Below are 9,307 nucleotides of genomic sequence, written 5' to 3'. Positions count from 1 at the left end.
GTCCTTTCTGGGAACCAGAAAGAGTCTTTAATAAAACCTTTGTCCTTGCTCCTGTGGTGGCACCTTTTGAATAGCTCTCATGTCCATGCATGCTGTGATTTGTTTGTGAGCCTCTGCCCATTGATTTGGTGACAGATTTGGCATTCTTTTTAACCTTGGCACAGTGTGAAATTGGAACCTGTAACCTTGAGATACAATGTTGAGAACCCATTTGTCTCTGGTGACGCAAAGCCAATTGTGATAGAAAAGTGCTAGTTTTCCTCCTAAGGGGCTGCTGTAGTGGGAAGTTTGGCAGCTGTAGTGGGAAGTCATTGAGGCTGCTTTTTATAAGGTTGTTGCCTGTCTTCCCCTTCTTTCTGGCCTGGTGTACCCCATTGTTGAGGCCTGTAAGGACCTTGTGCTTAACCACCACCTCTTGGACGTCTATCTGCCTCTGAGGTCTGTGACTGGAAAGGACCAATTCTTTGTTGGCCAATTTCTGCTAAAACTAGGAGGCTGAACCTGTAAGAAATCCTTCACCGTTTGCATGGATTTTGCCTTATCCTCCATGTTCTTTAATACCTCCTCTGCCTCAACTCCAAACACATCCCACTGCAAAGGTGCATCCAATAATTTTGCCTTACCATGATCTGGTAATGTATGTTCTTTTAACCAAAAATGCCTTCTAATGACAGAGCCTGTAACTGCTGCTCTACAGGAGGCCTGTAAGGAATCAAACCCACACTGCAAAATATGTTTTCCCACTTGTTCAGCTGCATGCAATAAATCCTGCATTTCTTTAACAGTAGGAGGATCTGAATCTGGAAGCATCTTTTCTTTCAACTGAGACATCAAAAATTGCTGACATTTTAGCATGTGAAACAGGCAATTTAAGGCTCTCATTGCTAAAGTTGCAGACGTATATACTTTCTTTCCCCATCTATCTAATGCTCTGGAATCTGTCAGAGGGAACTGGGTCCTTTGCTGATGAGGCCTTAACACCTTTGGCTCCCTGAGAAATAGTTTCACGGTCAGCAACAGGGCTTTTATACAGAAATTTGAGAGAGTCAGGGACTCTAATATCTATCAGGTTTAACTGGGGTTGGAGGTAAGGAGTCAGGGTTTAAGCTGGATTCAATGTACACATCACCCACAAAATCCAACACTGGCGGAATAGCCAGGGGTCTGTGTTGAGGCAATAAAAGGAAGTCTCTGAGCCTTTTCTTGGATTCTGAGTAATCCTGGCCTTCCCAATGGAAATGCTCCCTCATGGTATGCAAGGTCTCCACAAAGGAGTAGTCCTCAGGTGGAGAGGCTGATGGAATAGATTCCTCAGCATCCGAGTCCTCATAAGGGGGGTAAGGAATATCCTAGGTCTGAGGATGAATCTGAAGAAATGGACACCTGGTTGGAAGATTTATAATCTACATCCTGTCTGGGCCTTTTATCAGGAGGGGGATGGGACCCCCTGATCAGGGTGATTAGGTCTTCGGCCATTTTGAGCATTTGTTTCTTAGGCATGGAAGCCTGTCCCGGAGTATGCTGCATCTGTTTCTTTGTTTTTAATGGGGCCTTAGACTTTTAGCAGAGGGTTTAATGGTTAACTGGGTAGGTCTGAAGACCCCCTCAAGCTGTGGATTGCTCAGCTACTTCAGTTGCCTCAGAAGGTTTAGTTTTGGTAGGCTGAAAACTTAGAGCGTCCGAAGGCCCAGCCAGCTCCACGTGGGAGTCAGACTGTGGTTCTGTGGATGCGGTAGTCAGGGGCTGCGTAGGCACCTCGTTGAAAACCAGAGAACTGGCGACGGTCCTAGAAGAGGCCTCGCTGTCAGTTTTGGGCCTCTGATGCCTGTCCTTGTCTTTGCGCTTTTTATGTAATCCGGTAGTCGGAAGTTCCGACGGTATGGTGTAATTGAATTTTCTGCCAAAATAATGTCGGGCAAAATCAAACAGACGTTAAATAGTGCGCTTGTTAAACCTAGCACAAAAAGTACAGTTTTGTACCTACCATAAATGTAGATGTTCGAAGATCCACATTGCTGCAGTCCTTACATATGGGTAGTCCGCTGTCCTCGGTCGGCCCGAATACCAAAGTATTAGGCTGACGTCGGTCATGGGCGCTCAGATCTGACGTCAGAGCGTCAGGGTAAAAAAGCGCATGACCGACGTCATATCCTCAGTCTTTTCTTGCCCCAGATGTCAGAAGGCCCTAAAAAGAAAGGCCACAGCCAAAAACAGAATACCTCCCAAAAGCATGCCCAACAACAACCACCACCCAAACCATATAACCATGCCAAACTACAGTGGGGAAGGAGGGAGGGTAAATTGGACTGCAGCAATGTGGATCTTCGAACATCTACATTTATGGTAGGTACAAAACTGTACTATGTTCTTCATCTCACATTGCTGCAGTCCTTACATATGGGTAGAATCCCAAAGCAGAGGTAAAGGGAGGATGGCAAAATCATAAAACATTAGGGGCTGCTAAAATGCCCTGTAATATTGCAGTGGCAAATCCAGCCCTAGACTTAGAATAAAGAGGAAGGTGGTAATGTTTAGAAAAAGTATGTACTGAACTCCAAGTAGCTGCTTCCAAAATATCTTTTGTAGCTACCCCCCTGAGAAAGGCAGTAGAAGTGGCAGTAGCTCTAGTGGAATGAGGTCTGATTCCAGCCGGAATCTCTTTACCATGATGGGAATAACAGAAAGAAATACAAAAACCAATCCATTTAGAAATAGTTTGTTTTGAAACAGGTTTTCCCTGAGAACCTAAAGAAAAAGAAACAGCTGAGACTGCCTGAACCCCTTGGTTCTACTCAAATAACGCAACTGCCTGTGAATATCCAAAGTATGCAAAATCTTCTCCCCTTTATTTTGGGGGTTTGCATAAAAAGTAGGCAAATGAATAGTTTGGTTCAAGGCCACAATAGAAACCACTTTAGGCATAAAGGAAGGATTAGTACGCAAAGATACCCTATCCTTATGAAAAATCAGGAAAGGTTCCACTGCCATAAGGGCCTGTAATTCAGAAACCCTTCTTGCAGAGGTAATGGCCAACAAAAATGCAGTCTTCCATGACAAATACTTCAATTCGGCAGTAGCTGCAGGCTCAAAAGGTTGTAGAGTAAGTTTTTCCAACACAAAATTGAGATCCCAAGCAGGAGTAGGAGCTCTGCGTGGGGGTCTTATGTTCTTTGCCCCTCTAAGAAATTGCTTAAACAAAGGATGAGAGAATAAAGGAGGGTCACAGTCATAGTGAGCAGAAATGGCTGCAGCATGAACCTTTATAGAGGAGAAAGACAAACCTTTGTCCAATAACTCAGTAAGATATTGAAGAGAAGCACTTAAATCAGGCTTGGAAACATCAAAGTCCTTCGCTTTGCTCCAAATAAAAAATCTCCTCCATTTATCAGCGTAAACTTTCCTTGTACTAGGCCATCTGGCCTCCAAAATAACATTCAAAACTTGTTGTGGAAGCTGAGACCCTCCAGGGTCTAAAACAGAATATGCCAGGCTGTTAGATGCAGAGACTGAATCCTGACATTGAGGAAGTGATTGCCCTCCTGAGACAAAAGGTGTGGAATCAAAGGCAGAGGCCATGGAGGCTCCCGTACTAAACTCCTCAGTAGTGGGTACCAGTGCTGTCGAGGCCAATCCGGCGCTATCAGTATCATGGATGGCTTGTCTTGTCTGGCCTTCAAGAGTACCTTGGAGAGGAGAGGCAGAGGTGGAAAGGCATAGACACGAAGATTGCTCCAACTGAATGATAGAGCATCCACCTTCCAAGCTGTGTGATGAAACATTTTTGTGCAAAACTTTGACAACTGGTAATTTAGTGGAGAAGCGAACAGATCTATGTCTGGAGTCCCCCATAACACTGTCAACTTTTGAAATACATGAGGATCCAATTTCCACTCGTGCGGATCCACTATTTGTCTGCTCAACATCTGCTAAGGAGTTATGTGCTCCTGGTAGAAACCTTGCCTGAAGATTGAGGTGTAAACTGAGAGCAGTCTCCCACAAAATCATCGCTTGTCTGCAAAGAGGGTACGAATGGGTTCCCCCTTGCTTGTTGATGTACCACATGACAGTAGTGTTGTCTGTTTGAATCAACACCTGCCCTGGGTGAAGTAAATCTTTGAAAGCCATCAATGCAAATTGGACTGCTAACATCTCCTTCAAGTTGATATGCAAATGTTGAAGTCTGACAGGCCACATGTCTTGCACCCATTTTCCATCGAGGTGTGCTCCCCAAGCCTTGTCTGAGGCATCTGTCGTTAGAATCTGACTCTCCTCTGGTCGGGTCACAGAGAGTCCCTTGTTTAGGTGACATTCCTGAGCCCACCACAAAAATTCCTTCTGAATGCAAGGTATTATCTGAATGACAGTGTCTAGATCTTGGCAGTGTTGTGTCCATACATTTTTGAGATACCATTGAAGCTTCCTCATATGCAGTTTGGCATTGGGAAGCACCAGAATACAAGATGCCATGAACCCCAAGGCTTGAAGGACTGTCCTTGCAGTCAGCCTGGACTGTAGAGACATTTGATGGAAATAAAGAGAAAGGCTTCTTTGTTTGTCCGGGGTCAAAAAAGCCATCTGGGAAGCTGTTTTCAGTCTCACACCCAGAAAGCACATGTCCTGAGAGGGTACTAGACTGGACTTTGTTTCGTTCACAGAATACCCTAGGCATCTTAACACTACCATCACATACTGTAGATGATGAAGAAGTTAGTCCTTGTCTTGTGCAATAATCAGGCAATCGTCCAAATAAGGATAAATCTGTATTCCTCAACCTGAAAAAGGCCATCACTGGAGCCAGAACCTTTGTGAACACTCTGGGCGCAGTAGATAAGCCAAAGGGCAATGCAGAGAACTGATAATGTAAATTTCCAGCCCGAAAACGCAGGTACCTCCTGCAACTGGGCCTGATAGGAACATGAAGATAAGCCTCTTTGAGATCCAGAGTTACCATCCAGTGATCTTTTCCCAACAGAGGTAAAAGCTGTTGTAACGTCAGCATCTTGAACTTTGGAATGTCCAGATAAGTGTTGAGGATAGATAAATCTAAAATCGGTCTCCACGTGCTCCCTTTCTTTGGTACTAGAAACAGGCGAGAATAAAATCCTAGGCCCACTTCTGACAGAGGAACTGGCTGTATAGCTCCCATTTGAAGAAGTAAAGAAATCTGTTTGTGAGCCTCTATCCTTTGCCGAGGAGGAACGTCTGACATGCCTTTGAAAGGAGGCAATGTATGGAAATAGAACTTGTAGCCACGGTTTATAATGTCCAATACCCATTTGTCCTGGGTGACTAAAAGCCAGTTTTGCTTGAAAAGTGCTAACTTTCCTCCCAAAGGAGCTGCCAGGCAAGAAGAATCTGGCAGCTGAAAATGCAGGTCATTGGGCCTGTTTACGAAAGGACTGGCCCCTGCCCTCACCTGCAGATTGTGCAGGCGAACTCCATGTTCTAGGCCTGAAGGTACTCTGAGCTCTGCCCCTACCACGTCTAGATCTACCCCTAGACTGAGAATCAGAAGAAGGGTCCACCCCTTAGTAGGCCAATTTCTACTAAACTTTGGAGGTTGCACCTGCAAAAAATCTTTAACAGTCTGCATAGACTTAACCTTGTCTTCCATTTTCTTTAAAACAGACTCCACAGGGGGACCAAACAAAACTTCAGACTGTAAAGGAGCATCCAGAATTCTAGTTTTAACATGCTCGGACAAATTCTGATCCTTAAGCCAGGCGTGCCTACGAAGAACTGAACCAGTGGCAGCCACCCTAGAAGAAGCCTGTAAAGCATCAAAACCACACTGCAAAGAATGTTTACCCACCTGTTCAGAGACATGTACTAAATCCTGCAATTCTTTACACTCTATGCCCTCTGCCAAGGCATCCACTTTAGATTTTAGCTGAGAAAGGAGGAAATTCTGATACTTCAACATATGAAACTGGCAATTTAAAGCCCTCATTGCTAAGGTAGAAGAGGTATACACCTTCTTACCCCATCTATCCGAAGCTCTAGCTTCCTTATCTAAAGGAACCGGATTCTTTACAACAGAGGCTCTAACACCCGTAGGCCCCTGACTAATAGTTTCTGGGTCTGCCCTAGGACTCTCATACAGATATTTATGAGCCTCAGGCACCCTGTAATACCTGTCCGGTTTAACTGGCGCAGGAGGCAAAGAATCTGGATTAAGGGAAGCCTCTGAGAAAACATCTTGAACAACATCCAAAACAGGAGGTATAGCCAAGGGTCTATGCTGTGGTAAAAACAAGAATTCCCTAAGCCTCTTCTGTGAATCAGAGAAATCCTGTCCTTCCCACTTAAAATGCTCCCTCATGGAATGTAGAGTTTCTGAAAATGAAAAATCCTCTGGAGGAGAAGCAGAAGGAGTGGAATCCTCTGCATCAGAATCAGAATAAGGAGGAAAATCTTGAATGTCTTCAGCAGAAGACTCTGAATCATCTGAGGCCTGATATAAACTTTCCAACTCTGGCTCCACCCTGGGCCTCTTATCAGGAGGGGGCATAGAACCTCTAATTAAAGTAATCAAATCTTCTGCCATTTTAAGCATGTGCTTTTTAGGCACAGACCCTGAAGCACCAGGACTGACGCCAGAGGAAGGCAAAACAGACCTGCCCTTAGAAGGGGCCTTAGAAATAGTAGTAGGAGGCCTAACCACCTTAGGCATAGAAGGGAGAACAGTAACTTGAGAGGCCCCTTCAGCCTGACCTTATTCCTGTGAGGCCACATCTTGCAAAATCAAAGTTTCCCCCTGAGACAACAGAAACTTCAGCCGGATCCACCTGTTCCACTGTAGCTTCTAAAGGACCGGCGTCCGAAACGGACGAATCATCCTGTCTAGGTTGCAAAGATTTGTCTTTGCGCTTCTTCGTGGAAGCGGGCGTCGGAGGATCCGACGGCATATTATAATTACACCGTTTACCAAAGACTAACCTAGCGCAATCTAACCTTCTTTTTATGGTGCGCTTATTAAACCTAGCACAAAACAGACACCCGACTACGTCGTGCTCAGGTCCCAAACAGGGAATACAAAGAGAGTGATAATCCCTATGCGGTATCTGTTTCCCACAAGAAATACAATTATTCACTTTCTGACATCCGGAATTAACTGAGGCAAGAAAAAACAAAAATATTCCCCAACGGGGTACTTAGCCCAACTTGGTTTCGGTCTGAAACTCAGAATACGAAAATTTCAGAACGCCGAACGGCACTTGCAACGCTGCTTCTGCATCGGACCATGCGGCAAAAAAGACTGAGGATATGACGTCGGTCATGCGCTTTTATACCCTGACGCTCTGACGTCAGATCTGAGCGCCCATGACCGACGTCAGCCTAATACTTTGGTATTCGGGCCGACCGAGGACAGCGGACTACCCATATGTAAGGACTGCAGCAATGTGAGATGAAGAACATAGACAACCAGTGAAGTCGTGGTCTGGGCCTAGGCATGGAATACAATGAGTGGAAATCCTTATGAGGTATTTGCTTTCCACAAGAAATAGTTATTAACTTTTACTGACATCGGTCTGAGGCAAGAAAAAGTTTCCCCAACGGGGTACTCAGCTTTGTAGTTCGGTTCTGGATTCAGAATGAAAATCTCAGGAGTCGGCCGACCAGCACTTGCTAACTGCTTCTGCTTCGGGCACTGCGCTGCAAGAAAAACTGAAGAAAATGGCGTTGGCTGCATCTTGTATACACCTGTCGCACTGACATCAGGAAGGAGGTGACAGCAACCGACGCTGGACCAAGACTTTGGAACTCAGGCAGACTGGGGAACCGCCTGACGGCAGGATAACCCAAGTGTAATGACTGCAGCAGTGTAACACGAACATCCATTTCTCTCCTCCTTAACGTGGTATCAAAATCTGTCAACCAGTACATTAATCTGCCAGCTGTTTGCTCTCTGTGATGGAGATAAAGGCTGACAGGTGGTCTGTTTCAATCTTCTCAGTACCTCAGAGTCAGGACCGACAAATGTTACTTCTGGAGATATATGTCGAAGACTTTACTCCTTCCCTTTTTCTTTGTCCCGAGATTGACTTGTCCTTCTCTTTGTTACCAAAGAAAGAAGGTGAAGTGTGAAGGAGCCCCTTTAGAACAAATCTGAAAACCCCACAAAACTCGCAATTTGCGTCTACACAAGTGGCACCAAAGCATGAGTGTGAATCCTGAAGGGGTGATGTGCCCACACTCAAAATTTTGAGATCTGATGTTTCAGACATCCTAAAAGCACTACAGGAAAATGTTGCATGCAGGAAATATTGATATTAAATACAGAATAAGGTAATTCTTATTAAAAGCTTTTTTCAAAGAAAAGACTATGCTATATGGAAAAGACTAAGCTACATGGATCATGCAATCCCAAATAAAACCAAGACCCAATCCTCCAAAGGCAGACGTGCTGTCTGGTGGACCCCAGCCATAAACAAACTATACAATAGAAGGAGGAAGCTACTACATGATAGAGCAAAATCCCAAAAAGGGAAGGCATCTCTGATCAGTATTAGCAAAAAACTACGGGCACTCATAAAATCGTCTAAGGCCAGCTTCGAGAGAAAAATTGCACAGGACACTAAGGATAATCACAAGGCTTTCTTTAGTTATGTTAGGAACCTGGGTGGGAATTCCCAGATATGCTCAGAATTAGTCCAAAATGACAAAAAATACACCGAGCCCACAGACATTGCCAACATCCTAGCTGACCGGTTCAGTGCAAACGTCTCCCCCCTCTCCCCACCAAAAGGGCAAATATCTATCCCAACAGAGTGCTGCCCCCCTGACATCTCAGATGCTCAGGTAAGAGCCGCCCTCTCCAAAGCAAAAAACACAGCATCAATGGGACCAGATGGTGTCCCGGGCTGCGTCCTACATGAACTCGAAGAAGAGCTAAACCCAAACATAAAACTACTGTTCAATCTTTGCCTTACTACAGGATATGTACCCAAAGAGTGGCGTACAGCAACAGTGGTCCCTCTCCACAAAAGTGGTGCCTCAACGGATCCTGGAAACTATCGCCCCATAAGCCTGACTAGCTTGGTCTGCAAAGCTATGGAAAGGATCATCATGGACCTCATAAATAAAGATAGTGGGGACCTACAGACACTGAATCCTACCCAGTTTGGCTTTAAGGGCAGATCCTGCCTCTTAAACCTGGTCGATTTCTTTGAAACAGTCACCAAGACCATTGACGAGGGGAAGGTGGTCAACACAGCCTACCTGGACCTCGCAAAAGCCTTCAATATAATACCCCACTCGGGCATTATAGATAAGCTCACCAGCTTAAATATAAACCCCTATGTCA

The sequence above is a fragment of the Protopterus annectens genome, chromosome 15.part0 (assembly GCF_019279795.1).
Source record: "Protopterus annectens isolate FY-2018-M chromosome 15.part0, PAN1.0, whole genome shotgun sequence".
NCBI classification, from domain to species: Eukaryota; Metazoa; Chordata; order Ceratodontiformes; family Protopteridae; genus Protopterus; species Protopterus annectens.
The sequence above is the reverse complement of the archived record's forward strand: the minus strand, read 5'-3'. Positions refer to the sequence as shown.